Raw genomic sequence first — 21,460 nt, 5'->3', positions numbered from 1 at the left:
AAAGCGAGACTCTGTCTCAAAAAAAAAAAAAAAAGCACAGGCCAGAAAAAATAAAAGTAGACTAAAGGAATTACATCAACCTCAAAAATATCTGCATATCAAAAGAAACAATCTATAGAATGAAAAGGCCTTTTATAGTTTTAGGTCTTACATTTGTTGAAGAGAGTGTTCTTTCCCTGTTGTGTGGTCTTAGCACTGTTGTTGAGGATCATATGATTACATACAGGCTGGTTTATATTTCTGGGCTGTCTATTCTTTTTAGTTTTTATTTTTTATTTAAATGGAAAATTTATAATTATATATATTTATGGGGTATAAAATGATATGTTTTATGAATATAATGTGGAATAATTAAATCAAGCTAGTTAACGTATCCATCACCTCAAGTACTTAACATTTTTTGTGATGAGAACTCATGAAATTTACTCTGTTAGCAATTGTGAAATGTATAAGACTCTATTAACTGTAATAATACACTAATGTCATGTAATAGATCTCAAAAAAAACTCCACACATTTCTCCTTTTGAGACTTTGTGCCCTTTGACCATCATCTCCCCATTTCCCCCACCTCCCGAGCTTCTGTAACCGCCATTCTCCTCTCTTCTTCTGTGAGTTTATTGTTTTAGATTCCACATATAAATAAGGACATGAGATATTAGTTTTTCTGTGCCTGGCTTATTTCACTCAGCATTTTGTTCTCCAGTTCCATCCATGTTGTCACAAATGACAGAATTTTCTTCTTTTTTAAGGCCAAATAGTATTTCTATTTTTTTTTTCTTTTTTTGGAGACAGGGTGTTTCTCTGTTTCCCAGGCTGGAATGCAGTGGCATGATTATAGCTCACTGTAACCTCAAGCTTCTGGGCTCAAGTGATCCTCCTGCCTCGGCCTCCCAAGTGGCTAGGATTACAGGTGTGAGCCACTGCGCCTGGCCTTATATGTCTGTCTTTATACCAGTAGTACACTAACTTGAATACTGTTGCTTTGTATTATGTTTGGAAATTAGGAAGTGTGAGGCCTCCAACTTTGTTCATCTTTTTCAAGATTGTTTTGGCTATTCAGGGTCCCTTAAGCTTCCGTAAGAATTCTAGGGTGTTTTTTTAAAAAAAAATCTGCAATAAATGCCATTGGTGTTTGATGAGGATTGCATTGAATCTGTAGATTCACTTTGGGTGGTATGGACATTTTAACAATATTAAGTCTTCTAATCCATAAACATGGGATATCTTTACATTTATTTATATCTTTGATTTCTTTTTAGCAGTGTTTTGTAGTTTTCTGTGTGGAGGTCTTTCACCTCCTTGGTTAAGTTTATTCCTAAGTATTTTATTCTTTTTGATGCTATTTTAAGTGGGAAGGTTTCCTTAATTTCCGTTTTGGATTGGTTACTGTTAGTGTGTAGAAACACAAATGATTTTTGTGTGTTGATTTTGTGTCCTGCAGTTTTGCTAAAATCATTTATTAGTTTTAAGAGTTTTTTTGGTTATGTGTGAATCTTAAGGATTTTCTACATATAAGATCGTATCATTTGCAAACAGATAATGTTACTTCTTCCTTTCCAATTTGGGTGCCCTTTATTTCTTTCTCTTGTCTAATTGCCCTAGCTAGGACTTACAGTACTATGTTGAATAATAGTGGTGAAAGTGGGCATCCTTGTCTTGTTCCAGTTCTTAGAAGAAAGGCTTTCAGATTTTCCCCATTCAGTATGGTACTAGCTGTGAGTCTGTCATATATGGCTTTTATTGTGTTGAGGTATGTTCCTTCTATACTTAGTTTTTGGAGAGTTTTTATCATGAAGAGATGTTGAATTTTATTAACTGCTTTTTACGCATTAATTGAAACAATCATTGTGTTGATATGATGTATCACATTTATTGATTTGCATATGTTGAACCATCCTTGCATCTCTGGGATGAATTCCACTTGATCATAATGAATAATCTTTTTAATGTGTTGTTGGATTTGGTTTGTAGTATTTTGTTGAGGATTTCTGCATTTGTGTTCATCACTGGCTTATAATTTTCTTACATTGAGGTAGTTTCCTTCTATTCCTAGTTTGTTGAGTGTTTTTTATCGTGAAAAGGTGCTGAATTTTGTCAAATGCTTTTTCTCCATCGATTGAGATGATCATGTGCTTTTTGTTCTTCGTTCTGTTAACATGGTGTCTTACATTGATTTTTGTTATATTGAACCATCCTTAGATCCTACTGGTTATAGTATATAATTCTTTTAATGTGCTATTGAATTTGGGATGCTAGTATTTTGTAGAGGATTTTTGCATCAGTATTAGTTAGGGATATTGGTCTGTAGTTTTCTTGTGTCTTTGTCTGGCTTTGGTATCAGGGTAATGCTGGCCTCATAGAATGAGTTTCGAGGTGTTCTCTCTAATTCTTTGGAAGAGTTTGAGGAGAATTGGTGTTTGTTCTTATATTTAGTAGAATTCTCCAGTGAAGCAATAAGGTCCTGGGCTTTTCTTTGTTGGGAAGTTTTTGATCACTGCTTCAATCTCCTCACTAATTTTTTTTGTTTGTTTGTTTTAGAGACAGAGTCTTGCTCTGTTGCTCAGGCTAGAGTGCAGTGGCACGATCAGAGCTCACTGCAGCCTCAAACTGCTCGGCTCAAGTGATCATCCTGCCTCAGCTCCCCAAGTAGCTAGGACTACAGGCACATGTCACTATGCCCAGCTTTTTTTTTTTTTTTTTTTTTTTTTTTTGGCTCACCGTGTTGCCCAGGATGGAGGTGAACTCCTGGGCCCAAGGGATCCTTCTGCCTTGGTCTTCCAAAGTGCTGGGATTATAGGCGTGAGCCACTATGTCCGGCCTCCTTACTAATTTTAAGTCTGTTTATATTTTTTTTATTTCTTCATGGTTCAGTCTGGGTAGGTTATACATTTCTAACAATAGAACTTACCCATTTCTTCTAGGTTATTCAATTTGTTGGTATATAATTATTCATAGTATTCTCTTATAATCCTTTTTATTGCTGTGTATCAGTTGTAATGTTCCCTTTTTCATTTGATATTAGTTATTTGAGTTTTCCCTTTTGTTCTTAATTTAGCTAAGGGTTTGTCAATTTTGTCAATCTTCTCAAAATACCAACTCTTAGTTTAGTTGATTTTTTTCTGTTCTCTTTTATTTATTTCTGTGCTAATCTTTATTTTCTTTTTTCTTTCTTTTTTTTTTTTTTTTTTAAGGTTTGTCAATTTTGTTTATCTTTTCAAAATACCAACTCTTAGTTTAATTGATATTTTCTATTGTTTTTCTAGTCTCCATTTCATTAATTTCTGTTCTGATCTTTGTTATTTCCTTCCTTTTGCTAACTTTGGGCTAAGTTTAATCTTTTTTTTCTGGTTCCTTAGGGTGTAACCTTGGGTTGTTTATTTGAGAGCTTTCTTCTTTTTTGACATAAGCATTTATTGCTATAAACATCCCTCTTAGAACTGCTTTTGCTACCTCCCATAAATTTTGGTATGTTGTGTTTCCATTTTCCTTTCTCTCAAAATATGTTTTGATTTCTCTTTTGATGTCTTATTTGATCCATTGGTTGTTTGGGAGTGTTTAATTTCCACCTATTGGTGAATTTTCCAATTTTCCTTTTGTAATCAATTTTTAGATTCATACCATTGTGGTCAGAAAAGATACATGATATGATTTCAGTCTTCTTAAATTTGTTAAGATTTGTTTTGTGGCCTAACATATGATCTTTCCTGCATAATGATTCACGTGTGCTTCAAAAGAATGTGAATTTTGCTGCTGTTGGATGGATGTTCTGTATATGCCTGTGAGGTCCATTTGGTCTGTAGTGTTGTTCAAATCCACTGTTTTCTCATTGATTTTCTCTCTGAATGATCTATCTATTATTGAAACTGGGGTGTTGAAGTCCCTAATTACCATAGTATTAACTTGTATTTTTCGTTTCAGTTCTGTTAGTATTTGCATTATATATTTAGGTGTTCCATGTTGGATATATAGATAGATTTACAATTGCTATATTCTGTTAATAAATTGACCACTTTATCATTATATAATGACCTTCTTTATCTCTTGTGACAGTTTTTACTTAAAGTCTTTTTGATCTAAGTATAGCCACCTTTGCTCTCTTTTAGTCACTATTTGCATGTGATATCTTTTTTCATCCCTTCATTTTCAATCTCCGTGTGTTCTTAAAGCTAAACTGAATCTCTTATAAGCAGAATATTGTTGGATCTTGTCTTTTTATTCATTCAGACATTGCATATCTTTTTTTTTTTTTTTTTTTGAGACAGAGTCTGGCTCTGTTGCCTGGGCTAGAGTGCCATGGCATCAGCCCAGCTCACAGCAACCTCAAACTCCTGGGCTCAAGCGATCCTCCTGCCTCAGCCTCCCAAGTAGCTGGGACTACAGGCATGTGCCACCATGCCCGGATAATTTTTTCCCTATATATATTTTTAGTTGTCCAGATAATTTCTTTCTATTTTTAGTAGAGACAGGGTCTTGCTCTTGCTCAGGCTGGTCTTGAGCTCCTGACCTTGAGCGATCCACCTGCCTCGGCCTCCCAGAGTGCTAGGATTACAGGCGTGAGCCACCACGCCCGGCCCAGACATTCCATATCTTTTGATTAGAGAATTTAATCCATTTATATTTAAAATAATTATCAGTAGCTGTGGATAGAGTTACTAGCACCATTTTGTTAATTGTTTTCAGTTAAATCATTGTTTTCTTTAGCTCCAGAATTTCTCTTTTGTTCTTTTTTTGTGGTTTTTATCTCTTTATTGAACTTCTGATCTTGTTTGTGTATTGTTTTCCTGATTTCATTTACTTGTTAATCTGTGTTCTCTGTAGTTCATTGGGCTTCTTTAAGACAATTATTTTGGAAAAATCCAAAGGTAAGACGCAACAACTATTCCAGTTGAAAAGGAATCAGCAAAAGAACTCTGGAAATATGAAGATTCGAAGCAAAAGAACATCATCAAGAGGGAACAACAGCTCTCTAGCAATGGATAGCAATCAAAATCAGAAGACTGAAATGACAGATGAAGAATTTTGAACACAGATTGTAAATTTTAAGGAAGCTCAACGAAATGCAAGATAAAATGGAAAGCCAACACAAAGAAACCACAAAACAATGCAGGAAATGAATGAAAAATTCACTAAAGAAATTGAAATATTAAAGAAAAATCAAACAGAAATTCTGGAAATAAAAAATTCATTCCAGGAATTACAAAACACAGTGGAAAGCCTTAGGAATAGGGTAGATCAAGCAGAAGAAATAATCTCAGAGCTTGAAGACAACATCTTTCAATTAAACAAATCAGTCACAGATAGTGGAGAAATGAGAAAAGAGCAAAGCCTACAAGAAATATAGGATTATGTGAAGAGGCCTAGCATAAGAATCATAGGCATCTATCTGTGAGGGTGAAGAAGAAAATAAATATGGGTTGGATAATTTGAAGGAATTATTGAGGAAAATTTCCCTTGCTGGAAATCTAGATATCCAGGTACAAGAAGCTCAAAGGACCCCTGGGAGATTCATTGCAAATGGGAAGGCACCACAACACATAGTCATCAGGCTGGCCAAAAGAAACACAAAAGAGGCCCTCCTACAAGCTGTAAGGCAAAAATAGCACATAACTTACAAAGGAAAATCCATCAGACTAACTGCAGACTTCTCCACTGAGACTTTACAAGTTAGAAGAAACTGCAGTCCCATCCTCAGTCTTCTTAAACAGAATAATACCGAGCCTAGAATTTTATATTGTGCAAAACTAAGTTTCATATATGAGGGGGAAATAAAGTCTTTCTCAGACAAGCAAACACAGAGAATTTGTCCAGAAAAGACTTGCCCTGAAGGAAGTACTCAGAACTGCATTATTCACAGATCAGCAAAATAGACACTAACGAGTGTAAAATCACCCAAAAGCTAAAAGTCAAAGGCCAGATACCACAATGGCTCAAGAGATAAAACAAAGCAACAAAGTTCTACTCAACAAGATGAACAGAAATCCACCCATTATCAATTCTTTCAGTCAATATTAATGGCTTGATTGCCCACTGAAGGGACATAGGCTAGCCAAATGGATAAATATACACAAGCCAAGTATCTGCTGTCTTCAGGAAATACATCTAACCCACAAGGACTCATTGAGACTCAAAGTGAAGGGATGGAAAACCATGTTCCATGCTAATAGAAACCAAAAGAAAGCTGGTATAGCAGTTGTCATTTCTGATAACTTACTCTTCAAATCAATAAAAGTAATGATAGACAAAGACGGTGTAAAGGGAACAATTCAACAAGAAGACATAATAATTCTAAATATTTATGCACCCAACACAGGTGCACCCAGATTCATAAAGCAAATCCTACATAATCTAAACAAAATGATAAATAGCAGCACTGTAATAGCTGGGGACTTCAACAACCCTGTGACAGAACAGGAAAGATCCTCTGAACAGAAAATAAACAAAGAAACAATGGACTTAGATAGAAATCTAGAACAAATGGGCCTAACAGACACTTACAGAACATTTTACTCTAGAACCACTGAATATATATTCTTCTCATCAGCTCCAGGGACATTCTCTAAGCTTAACCACACCCTAGGCCACAAAATATGTCTCAACAAATTCAAAAAAAAATAGAAATTATACCATGTGTCTTCACAGACCACAATGGAAGAAAATTAGAAATCAACTCCAACAGAAACTCACATCTGTACACAAAGTCATGGAAACTAAACAACCTACTGCTGAACGATGTCAGGTCAAGGAGGAAATTAAGATGGAAATCAAAAGATTTTTTGAACTAAATGATAAAAGGGACACAAGTTATCAAAATCTGTGGGACACAGCTAGAGCAGTCCTGAGATGAAAATTCATAGCCATAAATGCATACATCCAAAAGATAGAAAGATCACAAATCAACAATCTAATGAATCATCTCAAAGAACTGGAAAAGGATGAGCAAACCAACCCCAAATCCTGCAGAAGAAAAGAAATAACCAAGATCAGAGCATAACTAAATGAAATTGATAACAAAAGAACTATAAAGAAGATTAATGAAACGAAAAGTTGGTTCTTTGAAAAGATAAACAAAATTGACATGCCTCTCATTAGATTAACTAGAGACAGAAAAAAAGGACTCTACTAAGTCAATCTGGAATGAGAAAGGAGAAATTACAACTGATACCACAGAAATAAAAATGTCATCTATGAATACTATAAAAATCTCTACACACATAAACTTGAAAACATGGAGGAAATGGACAAATTCTTCAAAACACACAGCCTCCCTAGGCTCAATCAGGAAGAAACAGAATTCCTGAACAGACCAATGTCAAGTGACAAAATTGAAATAGTAATAAAAAGCTTCCTAAAAAAAAGGTCCCAGACGAGATGGTTTCACATCTGAATTCTACCAGACCTACAAAGAACTGGTGCCTATCCTGCTGAAATTATTCCACACCATTGAGAAGGAAGGAATCCTTCCCAACATGTTTTATGAAGCCAAATTCACCCTGATACCAATGCTAGGAAAGGACTCAATAAAAAACTACAGATCAAATCTCTTATGAATATGGATGCAAAAATTGTCAATAAAATCCTAGCAAATAGAATTCAGCTGCTCATTGAAAATATAATCCATCACGACCAAGTGGACTTCATCCCAGAGATGCAGAGATGGTTCAACATACACAAATCTATAAATGTAACTCACCACATAAACAAAAGTAAAAACAAAGACCATATGATCCTCTCAATAGATACAGGAAAAGTATTTGACAAAATTTAGCACTTTTTTATGATAAGAACACTTAAGAAAATAGGTACAGATGAGATTTACCCCAAAATGATAAAAGCCATATATGCCAAACCCACAACCAACATCATACTGAATGGAGAAAAATTGAAAGCATTCCCGCTTAGAACTGGAACCAGACAAGGTTGCTCTCTATCACCATTTTTATTCAACATAGTGCTCTAAGTCCTAGCCAGAGCAATCAGGTAAGAGAAGGAAATCAATGGCATCCGAATGGGGGCAGAAGAGGTCAAACTATCGCTCTTTGCTGCTGATATGATCTTATGTCTAGAAAACCCCAATGATTCTGCAAAAAGACTACTGGAATTGATAAATGAGTTCAGAAAATTCTCAAATTAAAAATCAATGTACAGGCCGGGAGTGGTGGCTCACGCCTGTAATCCTAGCTCTCTGGGAGGCCGAGGCGGGCGGATTGTTTGAGCTCAGGAGTTCAAAACCAGCCTGAGCAAGAGTGAGACCCTTCTCTACTAAAATTAGAAAGAAATTAATTGGACAAAAAAATATATATATAAAAAATTAGCCAGGCATGGTGGCACATGTCTGTAGTCCCAGCTACTCGAGAGGCTGAGGCAGGAGGATTGCTTGAGCCCAGGAGTTTGAGGTTGCTGTGAGCTAGGATGACGCCACGGCAGTCTAGCCCGGGCAACACAGTGAGACTCTGTCTCAAAAAAAAAAAAAAATCAATGTACACAAATCAGTAGCATTCCTATACGCCAACAACAGTCAAACTGAGAACCAAATCAAAGACTCAATACCTTTCACAATAGCAACAAAGAAAATAAAATACCTAGAAATATATTTAACTAAGGAGGTGAAAGACCTCTACAGTGAGTATATGAAACACTGAGGAAGGAAATAGCAGAGGACATAAACTGATGGAAAACTATCCCATGCTCATGGATCAGCAGAATCAACATTGTTAAGATATCTGTACTACCCAAAGTAATCTACAGATTCAATGCAATCCCTATTAAAATACCAACATCATTTTTCTCAGAACTAGAAAAAATAAGTGTATGCTACATATGGAACCAGAGAAGACCCCATATAGCAAATGTAACCTTAAGCAAAAAGAACAAATTAGGAGGCATCAATTTACCAGACTCAAGCTATACTACAAGGCTATAGTAACCAAAACAACATGGTACTGGCATAAAAACAGAGCAATAGACCAATGGAACAGAACTAAGAACCCAGATATAAAGCCATCCTCATGTAGCCATCTGATCTTTGACAAAGCAGACGAAAACATACACTGGGGAAAAGAATCCTTATTCAATAAATGGTGCTGGTAAAATTGGATAGCCATGGGTAGAAGACTGAAACAGGATCTGCACCTCTCAGCTCTCACAAAAATCAACTCATGATGGATAAAAGACTTAAACCTAAGGCATGAAATCATAAGAATTCTAGAATAAAGTGTTGGAAAAACTCTTATGGAGTTTGGCTTAGACAAAGAATTTATGAAGAAGACCTCAAAAGGAATCACAGCATCAATAAAAAATAAGTAAATGGGACCTGATCAAATTAAAAATCTTCTGCACCAGCCAAAGAAACTATCACTAGAGCAAACAGACAACCTACAGAATGGGAGAAAATATTTGCATGCTATACATCCAATAAAGGGCTGATAATGAGAATCTGTATAGAACTCAGGAAAATCAGCAAGAAAAAAAATCGAACAACTCCATTAAAAAGTGGGCAAAGGGCATGAACAGAATCTTTTCAAAAGAAGATAGGCTAATGGCCAGGAAACATATGAAAAAATGCTCAAGGAAATGCAAATCAAAACCACAATGAGCTATCGTTTAACTCCAGTGAGAATGGCTTTTATAAAAAAGTCCTAAAACAACAAATGTTGGCATGGATGCAGAGAGATGGGAACACTCCTACACTGCTGGTGGGACTGCAAACTAGTACAACCTCTATGGAAAGTGATATGGAGATACCTCAAAGAGCTACAAATAGAACTACCATTTGATCCAGCAATCCCACTACTGTGTATCTACCCAAAGGAAAAAAGGACATTCTATAAAGAAGTTACCTGCACTTGAATGTTTATAGCATCACAATTCACAATTGCAAATATGTGGAAACAACTCAAGTGCCCATCAATCCATGAGTGGATTAACAAACTGTGATATATGTATACCATGGAGTACTATTCAACCATAAAAATCATGAACTACCTATTGTATTTTCTTGGATGGAGCTGGAGCCCATTCTTTTAACTGAAGTATCACAAGAATTGAAAAACAAACACCACATGTACTCACCATTAAATTGGTACTAATCGATCAACAGTAATGTGCACATATGGGAAGTATCATTCCTAGGGTGTTGGGCAGGTGGGCGTGGGGAGGAGGGGATGGGTAAATCCACACCTAAGGGATGCAGGTTCGTGCTGCCTGAGGGATGGGCATGCTTGTTGGTGGTGAAAGGCAATTTATGTAACCAAAGCGTTTGTACCCTTGTAATAATCTTGAAAAAAACCCAAAAATGATCTTGATATCTTTGTCAGGCAGTTCACAGACCTCCACTTCTTTAGGTTTAGTTACTGGGTCTTTATTTTTTTCCCTTGATGGTATTATGTTTCCCTGATTATTTGTGATATTGGCCTTTCATTGGTGTCCGCACATTTGAAGAAATTGGCATTTCTTCTAGTCTTTACAGGCTGGCTTTGGCAGTGAAAGTCCTTCGTCAGTCAGTCTATCTAGAGATTATGGTGGGCCACCTTGCAGGTTTGTGGGTGGGCTTTCTGCTGGATCCTTCAGACAGGGTGGCCTGGCTCCTAGGTCATTGTGTGGTAAGCCTGGTACTTGGATTAATGAGGCTTTGCCTAATGCAAGGGCCTCTGTGATGGCCTGAAGCCTGGGTCCACAGGGCAGCCTGGTACTGGGGCAGAACCTAAGACAGCCTACAGGGTGTGGGTTGGTGCTGGGTGTCTGGTGGTTGTGTCCACAGGGGTGGGATGGTCCTGAGTCTGTGGGGCCTGGCCTGGTACGGGGGTTCCCTGGGATGAGCCTGGCAAATGGGCCCACAAGGGCAATCTTGGTGTCTGGGAACATGTGGATGGGCTGGGAGACTTTGTCCATGAGGATGTACATGGACCCTGAGTCCATAGGGGTAGGCCTGAGTCCTGAGTTCATAGGGTCCAGCCTGGAGCCTAGATCCAGGGGGCAGTCCTAGAACTTGGGTGTGTGGTGATTAGCTTGGTGCTGGTGTCTACTGGGGGTGGGGGCCTGGATGCTGGGTCCACTGGGAGGTCAAGTCTAAGTCCAAGGGTCCTACCTGGTGTTGGGGCAAATGTGGAGGCCGGGGTGGTGGGGCCTAGCCTGGAGTCTAGGTAAGCAGAAGCTGGCCTGGCACTGTAGTGGACCTGGAGGCTGGTTTCATGGAAGCCAGCCTGGAGGCTGGTGCTGCAGGGCTGGTCTGCCACTGGGGCATGCGTGAAGCCTGGGCCCATGGGGGTAGGCCTGAAGCGTGAGTTTGCAGGGCCAGCCTGGGGCTGTCAGGTCCAGCCCGGCACCAGGTTTCACTGGGACAGCTTAGCGCTGGGATCCACAGCAAAATTGGGGGCTCGGTTCATTCTGCTTCTCCCACATGGAGGATATCTCCATGCTGTGCTGCCAGGGCTTGGGGTAGGGGTAACAGGACGGTGTGAAACTCCTTCTCACCCTCTTTCTTTATTTCCGTGCTGCATCCAGGTGCTGTAATCTTTCACCTGGATTCCTCAGGTCTTGTGAAGGTGTTCTCATGCATGGGTGGCTGTTCAAATTGGTGTTTCTTGGAGGGGCAATCTCTGGAAAGTCTTATTTCACCATCTTGTCCAGGAGGCTGAGCTACTTTTTTTTTTTTTTACTGATGGTAACACTATTTGAGGAGCAGATGAGGATTTATTCAAATGTAGATGGGATGGGATTAGCCCCTCTATCAATCTCTCTCCCAAAAGTCAAGGAAATAATCAAATGTCAGAAACTTTAATAATCTGGCTCACCTTCTTTGCATTATTGTGCATATCTGTTGGACACATAAGCATAAAGTTTTAGTGCGTTGATGAAGCCTGGTAAGTTTTTCCCCCCTTATTTCTTCATGGTCTGCACATTCTAGAGAGAGGCGTAATTTTCTGGGTATGGCTTGGCTTGGTTTTTAGTGATTTATCATCATGATGTGTTATTACTCACATAGAAAAACCCTAAAGAATCTATGAAACAGCTACAAATAAAAGGTTGAAAGCTGTACAGGTAATATACAAATATCAATGTGAATTTAGTATACTAACAATACAGAATTAGAAAATAAGACTTAAAAAATGTTATTTACTATAACAACAGAAACATACAATATTTTGCAATATATCAACAAAAACCTGTAAAGACCTCTATACTGAAAACTACAAAATGGTGCTGAGAAAATTAAAGAAGACTTATTTTTAAAAACATTTTTAAAATTTTTAATTATTATGTGTATATAATAATGGTATATCTTTATAGGATAGCTGTGATGTTCTGATACAGGCATACAATGTGAATTAATTAAATCAAGGTAATTGTGGTATACATCACCTCAGGCATTTATCATTTCTTCATGTTAGGAACATACCGATTCCTCTCTTTTAGTTATTTTAAAGTACACATTAACTTATGATTGATTATAGTCACTTTGTTTTGTATCAGGAAGATTTCTTTCTTTCTTTCTTTCTTTCTATTTATTTTTTAAAGACAGGGTCTCACTCTGTCACCCAGGCTGGAGTGCAGTGGTGTGATCATAGCTCACTACAATTTCAAACTCCAGGGCTCAAGTAACTCCCCTTCCCCCTCAGGTTCCTGAGTAGCAGGGAGTACAGCTAAGAGTCACCATGCCCAGCTAGAAGACTTAAATAAATGGAAAGATATACCATGTTTATGGATTGGAAGACTCAGTATTATTATCAATTCTTCACAAATAAGTATAAACATTCAATGCAATCCCAGTCATAATCCCAGTAAAACTTTTTATGAGAATTGATAAGATAATTCTAAAATTTACATGGAAACGCAAAGGACCTAGAATTTCAAAAGCCATCTTTCGAAATGAGAAGAACAAAGTTAGCAGACTTACACTGCCTGCTTTCAAGACTTGTATAAGTGTAGTAAAGCTACAATAATCAAGATAGTATGGTACAGGCATAAGGATTAACAAATAGGTCAAAGGGTTGGCACAGAAAGCCCTGAACTAGACCTACTATTATCTGATTATGCTTAATTTGGAAACAGTGGTTATACTTATGATTATGGTTATACTTAAGGGTATGATTATACTTGTGAACAATGGTTCTTTTGATTCTATATTAAGTGTTGTTAGGACAAGGAGGTGAGTACTAGTTGAAAAAAAGACCCTAATTTGTAGGACAAAGACAGAGCACACAGTGATATTTTAGAGAGTGAAAATTTAGAGCCATTCACTACATTCATTGGACAGAATCATCATCCCCTACTTCTTCATCCTGTATAATCAGTAAGAATTACGAGACACATAAAAATCCGACATTCAAGGATGGATCAACTGTTAGACACAGATCACATTTTCTCATGTCATCTCTCTACATCTCTCATGTCATCTGGCATCCTCTATGCTCTTGGTCAGTCCTGAGTTGGCATGGTCTGGGCTGTGGTTTTCACTGCTACTTACACTTGTCAGAGCACTAATTTGGAGCTCAGAATATTGGTGTGAGGTGGTGGCATGGGACACTTTTCTTGGGCAGTTCTGGTGTGGCATCCCTTCTGCATGACCTGGAGCCACAAGGAAGCCCTGCCATCGTAGGTGGTAACAATAGCCACACTTAATAAACCCTCGTGTGCCTCGTACATGATAAGCATTTTATATATATTAGACATTTTAGCCTAAATCAACCCTAGAAGGTAGGATTATTTTGTCTACTAAGTTTCTAACAACTATTTAAACTAAAAGTAGATTAAAAGATCAATTCTTATTAGTAGAAGAGACCAGAGACATAAGAGTAACTCAGACAGGAAACATTATTTGGATTTTAATACAGAATTTACAATTTCTTATCTGCAATTCTGAAATCCAAACAGCTCTGAAAATTGAATGTTTTGGTAACAAATTTGGTGGCACAATCTGAACTCTCGGTAGCCCTGTGCTCTGACAGTCATCGTGAACCTTTTGGAGGAGAATAAAGCACTTGCCCAATCTTTTCTTTCCTTGGAGCAACTCAGTGGAGTTGTATTTTGGGAAATAATGCCTGAGATAATCTTGCTATTGCCATTTCAGACCTCCTAATTTCTCTTTTGTATAAACTTGGACTTTCCTCCTCAATTTACTTTGACGTACTCTTTCCTGCCTAAGCCTGCCAGGTGGTGACTTGATGGCTTTGTATCTTAATGATCACTCCTGTGTGCATAATTCTTCAGTGTTCATGGGGTAGCTCTGCGTTCATTCTCCTGTTTGATCGTCAGTAAAACCCCTGCTTTTTTTCAGCGTTAAGGGACTGCAAACTCAGAGGGCGGAAGCTGGCGCGCGGCAGGACCGCCGCGTCCCGGCTGCGCCGCGCCCTGTGAGGCACACGCCCCTCGGGGACTAACCGAGGTGCCGTCTCCACGGCAGCTTGTCAACGGCCTCACCTGCGGGAAGAATGTCCCGTTTCGTGTCCCACACGGCCCCGGCACAGCTGCAGGTGAGGACGTTGACGAGAGCAGCGAAGGGAAGCGCCTCTGCTGGGGGCGGGGACGGCCGCGCTCACACGGGCCTGGGCGTTGCGGCCGCCCTGTCTCCTCGGCCCAGGCTCCCCCGCACTCTCGCGAGACGTTGGAAATTCAAGACGAATTAGGTGATATTCTGCGGAGCTGAAGGGCATGGCGGTTCAGGGGTCTTATTGCTTTTATACCAGGTCGCGGAAGCGTCCGCTGTCCAAACCTCGGGCGGAGCGCGCGGCCGCTGCCCGGCGCCCAGGCAGTGAGGGGCGCAGTCACCTGCGGAGGCAGCGGCGGAAGAGCTCGGGCTGCGAGCCGGACTGTTCACGTCTGAGCTGACGCTCCTCTAACGTCCCGCCTTTTCTACCTGGAGTCCTGAACGGCGGCCTCGGCCCTTCGTGCTGCGCATGCCACATCCAGCAGCAGAGGGCACCATTGATCCGTCGGCGTTTCTAGGCCCGGCGTCGTTAAGAGAGTATCAGTATCTGCTAACATTTAATACAGGGACACTGCGTTCATAGATTGCAAGAACTGACACTGAATATTTGAAGGCTCTGGTTTTTATGGAGCGGTATGAGGCACACGATGCACTCCAACATGGGGATGGATGTGTCTGTGACGAGTGGGCCCAGCTCCTCAGAAGTCCCTGGACACCCATCTCTGTGTTGTTCAGGCTGCCGTCCATACTGAGATAAAATACATGGCAGAAATGGAACTCATCTGTCTTTTAGAGCAATTTCTCACTCCAAATTGTCACCCTGAAACAAGTACACCGCTCCCCCTGGGCACCACTCCCTGCGCAGTGCAAGCAGACAGACGGGAGATGCCACTCTGCTCATGCCAGCCTCAGGCCGCCTCGCGGGACTGTGGTGGCAGTTACGTGTGACCCACGTGACAGCCACCAGCGCGTGCTGGATGTGCAGCTGACAGAAGCTGAGGACTGTCTGCAAGCGAAGGCTCCTGGAGTCAGGCCGGGAGGGAGGATGGAACTGGGATCCGTCCTGGAGATATTTGACAACTCGTTGGAATGTGGACTTGGAGTTGGGGTGAAAGCAGAGGCCCAGCCCCACAACCTGCCCCCCAGACCCCATTCGTGTGTGTGCACGTGGGTGCTGGGGGTGCGCGAGTCTCTGGGGGGGTCAGAGGTGAATTTAAATTAGAAGATGGAGGTGAATTTAAATTGTTGGCACTTTCAGGTCACATTTGGTCTTGGAACTGGAGGAGCTGGGTCTGCAGGTGGCACTGTCAGCCAAACTAAGGTTTTCTGTTGACAAGGGGGACATAAGGAATGACCCAGTGAGGCCCCAGGGAGAGTTCTCATTAAAGCTACATGCCTGCTTCTCTCCTGCACCTCCTGTCTCCCTCCCTCCCTCCTTTCCTTCCTTCCTTCCTTCCTCCCTTCCTTCCCTCCTCCCTTCCCCTCTCCACAGGTTAGGAGGGGTGAGTGAGATGGCGTCCAACAGGCACAGAGGTGGAAGCAGCAGATAGAACAAGCTAGACTCGGGGGGCAGGTGTGGGTAACAGAGTGCCAGTGCGTGATGCCAAGCCCAGGCACTGTGCACGTCTGGGAAGCGCAGAGCTTGCTGTGCTTTTCATTCGTCTCTTTGGGGAAATCAGGGGTAGGAGAGAGTCAGTGCGTTCGGTCTGTGTCTGCAGGAGATATGCATTCGGATCTCAGGAGGGAACAGGACTAGAGAGTTGCAGTGTTCCATGTGGGAGTTGTAAATGAAGCCGTGGAGATAGCAAAGGGGTCACAGGGGGTGAGAGACATGGGTGGAACCCGGGACATGACGCAGCAGAGGAGGGAGCAGAGAGGAGAAGGAGGACCTGAGGGGAGGCCTTGCCAGGGGCTCCATCGGATTGTCCCCTCTTTGGACCCTGAGCACCAAGAGCTGATCACTTTCCCGCTGGGCAGGGGCAGGGATTTGCACTAGAGACCACCTTACCTCGTGGGCTGTACCTGAGGCAAAAGGCAGGCTCTATTCTGCTGAAATGAAAGCCACCCAGGAGGACTCTCAGGACAACTGAGGCAGAACGTGACACTGGACTGACACAGCTGGAGGGGCAAGGCGGAGGGATGCGGCAGACACCGCCCTCACTGAGCGTGTTCTGGTTCATTCTCCTCATCGCCCTGCAAGAAGGTGTCCTTACGTCCATTTTATAGAGGAGGAAGCCGAGGCTCAGAAGAGTTGTTATTTGCCCAGGACTGCAGAGCTGGCGAGTGGTAGGGCCAGCCCGTGGCCGAGCCTCAGTGAGTGTCAGCAGAGGCCTCCGCTGTGTCCAGCTCCCGGCCGGGCCGCCTGCGGGGGACTGTTCCCCTGCGGCTGTGCCCAGCTGCCCCTCTTAGTGAAATGATTCAGTAGGCATCTTCCGCCCTCACCTGCCACGACATCCCGTGCCAGGCTCCCGCCCCAGCGGCTGCAGAGCCCGCGCTTGCCCGCCGCTCCTCTGCAGCGTTCCACGCTCTCCCTGTCACTGCATCACTGCTAGTGCCCGCAAGGTCATGTTCTTAGATAGCGTCCCCTTTGACGTCATACCAGGAGACACGGGCGCGGCGGGGGTATAACCGAACGCGATGCCATCCAATGGCGGTGCCGGGCCATGCTGCTCGGGGAGGAAGATGGTACCGGGTGTAAGCTCAGCGAGGCGCGGTGAGGGGCAGCTCGTGGGCTTGTAAGAAACGACCCAAGCAGTGTCTGAAATGGGCTTATGCAAGAAGAGACTGGGGAACGTGGCACCCAGGAAATCAGCCTTTGGGAAATGGGTCGAATGTTTGGGAATAAAGGAACTCAAAAACATAGGGCCTAAGTAGCCAAGTGGGTATCAGAGACTCAGAGAGCACTTCTTTCACTCGTGTTCTTAGGAGGAAGCTCTGAACTTCGGTCATAATCAAGTAAATCAATGAGCCAGGGGCTGCACCCACACTCACCGGCCCCAGCACCCCATTCTTGGTGGTCAGCATTAGAGTCAGCAGCGGGGCTGGGGTGTCAGCGAGGACTGGGAGTCTGTTCCTGTGGAGAGCGGCGACGGGAGAGGACTCCTAAATGGGTCCCGCAGGGATTAACAAAAGAGAAGTGGTTTCTGTTAAAAAGCAAGAATTCTGTTTGTGTTTTCATTTGAACAATTAGGTTTTGAGAAGTCATCATTGTTCTTACTAGGTGCTCTGCTAGTACCAGGGGATTGGATTTTTGAAGCCACTCTTGTATGTTTTAACACTGTTTTGGATGGATGGGGGAATTTGAAATGAGGAGGCTTAAAACTGCTACATTTCTAAAGTCACGCTGTTTGGTTCAGGGACTATTTGAATACACGTCTCAGGATGCCTGAGATGTCAGGGCGGCCTCTGGAAGCACGCTTTTCCGGGAGTTCTGAGCGCTCCGACAGGGTTTGCAGACCTGCAGTCGGGACAGACCCTGGGATAAGATCCTGGACCAAGGTGGAGCAGTAAAAGTCACCTCACCCCTTGTGGCCCAAGGGGACCTCTAGGAATTTGCCAAGAGCACTTAGGGAATGACATTTGCTGGCACTCACATGCCCTGGGCCAGCGCCAGTGGGACTTAAATGTTCTTTCACAGAAAGGATGGCAAACTGGGACGAGCAAAGCCCCTTTGAGATGCTGGAGGCCACTTGAGGAGCTGAAGCTGGAAGCTGGGAGCGGGAAAACTGGCCCTGAGCTGCCTTTCCTTGTCTGTGTCTCCTGCAACTTCCTACACGTCCACGGGTGCTCCAGCCCCTGCTCTGTGCTACCGTTCCCAAGGCAAACCCAGCCCCGTGGACCATGATCAACCCACCGCCTCCTCTGGCCGACTCTAGAGGGGATGTCTCAGCCTAATTCTCAGGCAAGTGCAGCCCTGGGGGACCCTGGAGTCACTGAATGTATTTTGGCACAGGCTATATAACAAGTCCCTGCAGGCAGACCTCAGACCTCCCAGTGGGGAGCCGAGGCCCTCTGCGCCTTGTCTGAGGGTGTCCTGGGACACCCTGGTTCCTGTGCAGCCGCTGCTCCTCCCATACCCGGGCAAACCCCATGACTGTGCGAGGCGCTCTATACCACGGTGCCTGAGGTCCTTCAAGGCGGTGTCTCCCAGGTGACTGGAGCCGGCACCAGCGATGACGAACCTCGACCCACTGCCCTGATCTTTCTAGACTTGCCTTTGACCCCACCTGCGTTCACCAGCTCAGACTGGGGGCTTTGCCTTCCTGCTGCTGTTTCCACCTAGAACGCTCTCTCCACCAACCCACACGTCCTCAGGTCAGGACCGTCTTTTCAGACCTCAGGCTGCCGTGATGCCAGACGAGCAGGACAAGCTCACGCTTCCGAGTTCCCACAGAAAACCTGTAAGGACCCATGAAAGGCAAAAGTGGGCGACAGCAAAAGATAACCACACCCCAACTGTCAGAGAAACTCTGGCTGATGTCACCGTGAATGGCAAGCAACTGCCAGGCGTCAGCTCTGAACTGTGCACCTTCCTTCTTGGCCAGCACAGGAGGCTGAGAGGAAGGCAGAGCGGGCCCACACAGCCCCGTGCTGCAGCCCTGGGATGCCGTCCCACCTGCGGAAGACCCCGACACACGTGTGGGCTGTGTGGGCTATAGGCACTTTTCGTGCCCTGTTCTCGCGCACTCTGACCAGCGCGGAGAGATCTCTCTACTCGGGAATGAGCGAGCAAATCTTTCCTTGCATGAGCCAGCAGCCCCTGCAATAGAGCAGGCAACGTCTGGTGTGTTTCCAGTGCGTGCACCTCCGTCCACCCTTACGTGGCCTCCCCGGAGCAGGATGCAGCAGCCCCAGCTCTTCCGCTAACAGCTCCAGTTCCAAACCACATTAACAAGCCACTGGTACTTTATTAAGGATTTCGTAGCTGTTGGGTGTAAAGGGTTTACACTGAAAACCTTGTGGTGAAACCCCATTAAAAACCCTCTAAATGTTTCCTTGTCCCTGAATTCTCCCATGGAGTCAGCAGAGTCATCCACCTGCCAGAGCCTGTGTCTGCCTCTCGGGCTGGGCTGCTTCGCCCTGGCCTCCGCATGCAGCTTCTCTTAGCTTCTCCCATTGTGTCTCCAGACTCATTCTTTGCTGGTCTAAGGAGGCTCTCCTTGGAATTCAGCCCCTGTGCTGTGTCCAACGTCTCTTCCCCTTCTTTCTACAATAAACGCCCAGGGGCTCTTGGGTGGGCACACGGCCATGCGAATAGACTCCACTTCCTAGCATGGCCGTGCTGATGGGGCACAAGTGACAGCTGGGCCCTGATGGGGCACAAGTGACAGCTGGGCATGACTTCTGACACGTGCTCTCTTTTCTTTCTTTCTCTTTTTTTGGACAAGGTCTCTCTGTGTCACCCTGGGTAGAGTGCAGTGGTGTCATCATAGCTCACTGTGACCTGTCTCCTGACCTCAAGCGATCCTCCTGCCTCAGCCTCCCAAGAAGTGCTCTTAGGAGCAGAAGACGTGCCCTTCCCCGGCCCCGTGTCCTCCTCTCCCAGAATCCTGTGGCTGGAGTTGGGGTAGCCGCCTCCGGGGCTCGTGCGGAGGCTGTGTGCCCTGAGCCTCACAGAGAAACCAGAGAGAAAGAGCATGAGCCCCTGAGGGATGATGAGACATTTGATTCAAACTCTGAAAGAATTTTCCAAATTTTCTCTGTTGTATTTTTCCTACATGCATTATTTTTATAATCAGAAAAAAGTCCCACCATTTGAAGCCTATTTTAAATTTTACTTCATCAAGATTTCCATGATTTTCTCATATCAAAGAAAAAATATAAAATAACTGACAATTTGATTCTTAAAATATTCTGCTGTTTTGGCAGAATAGGAGGTTGGGATCCTGGCACCACAGGTCGCATCTGGGCCCCTGATCTTCTCTCTCCAGGTCTTAAAATCCCTAACGCAGCCTCACGTTGAACTGGGCCCGCTCTCCTGGGATATCCGAACCGGGGCTGCCCGTGATGGCAGCAGAGGAGGAGCGAGGGGACAGAGGGTGGGCGATTCGCCGGTGGTGTTTGCAGATGGAGAGAGATAGTCAGCTCTTTTCCCTATTCCTGCTTTTGGGAGCCGATGGAATGTTCGCGTTTAGGGGGAGGGTGGTTGCTGGGCGTCCCACTCTTTCCGGACCCAACGGCATGAACTGCTGCCCCTCCCCTGGTCCCAGGCCTGTCCGTGGATGTGGCTCGCGCCCAGGCCCAGGCTCCGGGACTGCGGGGTGGGGAGCGCGGTGGGGGAGACAGGCCCCCGCTGGCCTCGGAACGAGGAAGCCGAACCGCTGGAAACCGCCCCGAGGAGCCCCCGGCGGTGCTCAGACCCAGGCGAGCCTTCGGCTTTCAGGATGAGCGCGAGCCTCGGGCCGGTGGGCCTGCTGGGGTCGGGAGGGCGCAGGCAGGCGCCTCCTCCGGGCTCGGCTCTCCGCGCTCTGGAATCCAGAGACCAGCCCAGCGCCCTGAGCGCAGCTGCGCCCGCTGCGGCCCGAGGAGATCGCATTCGCAGAGCCGACTCTCTGAAGCTAAAAGTTAAATGGTAAATACCGTTTCATCACCAACCATCGTGCTCCGGGGCAGACAGCGCGCAGCAGCTCACGCCGGGGGTCCCGGCTGGGGGCAGGAGGGGGCTTCGCAGAGCCGGCGGGGTGCGGGGTGCGGGGTGCGGGCCGAGTCCGGGGAGGCGGCGATGAGCAAGGGCACCCGGCTTCCCGACTGCAGCGTGAGGCGCGTGAGGGCCGAGGTGCTGGTGGCGGCTGTCCTCACATGAAAGTAGAAGCCAGACGGGGGCTGCTTTCTGGAGGGCTTCTGACATCACTGCGTACGCAGAGGAGAACTCTGCATGAGCTCAGAAAACCAAAGTGACACGTAAGCATCAGAAGGACTTCCTCACTCTCAGTCCTCGCGGGCTGGGGCCCGCCTGCCCGTGCCCACCCCACGCCACCGAACCTGGGACTCCGCGTTTTCCTTCCATGCCCTTTGACTGCATTTTCCTATGATGACGA

This window comes from Propithecus coquereli, unplaced genomic scaffold, assembly GCF_000956105.1.
Source record: "Propithecus coquereli isolate 6110/MARCELLA unplaced genomic scaffold, Pcoq_1.0 Scaffold294, whole genome shotgun sequence".
NCBI classification, from domain to species: Eukaryota; Metazoa; Chordata; class Mammalia; order Primates; family Indriidae; genus Propithecus; species Propithecus coquereli.
Note: the sequence above shows the minus strand (reverse complement) of the source record.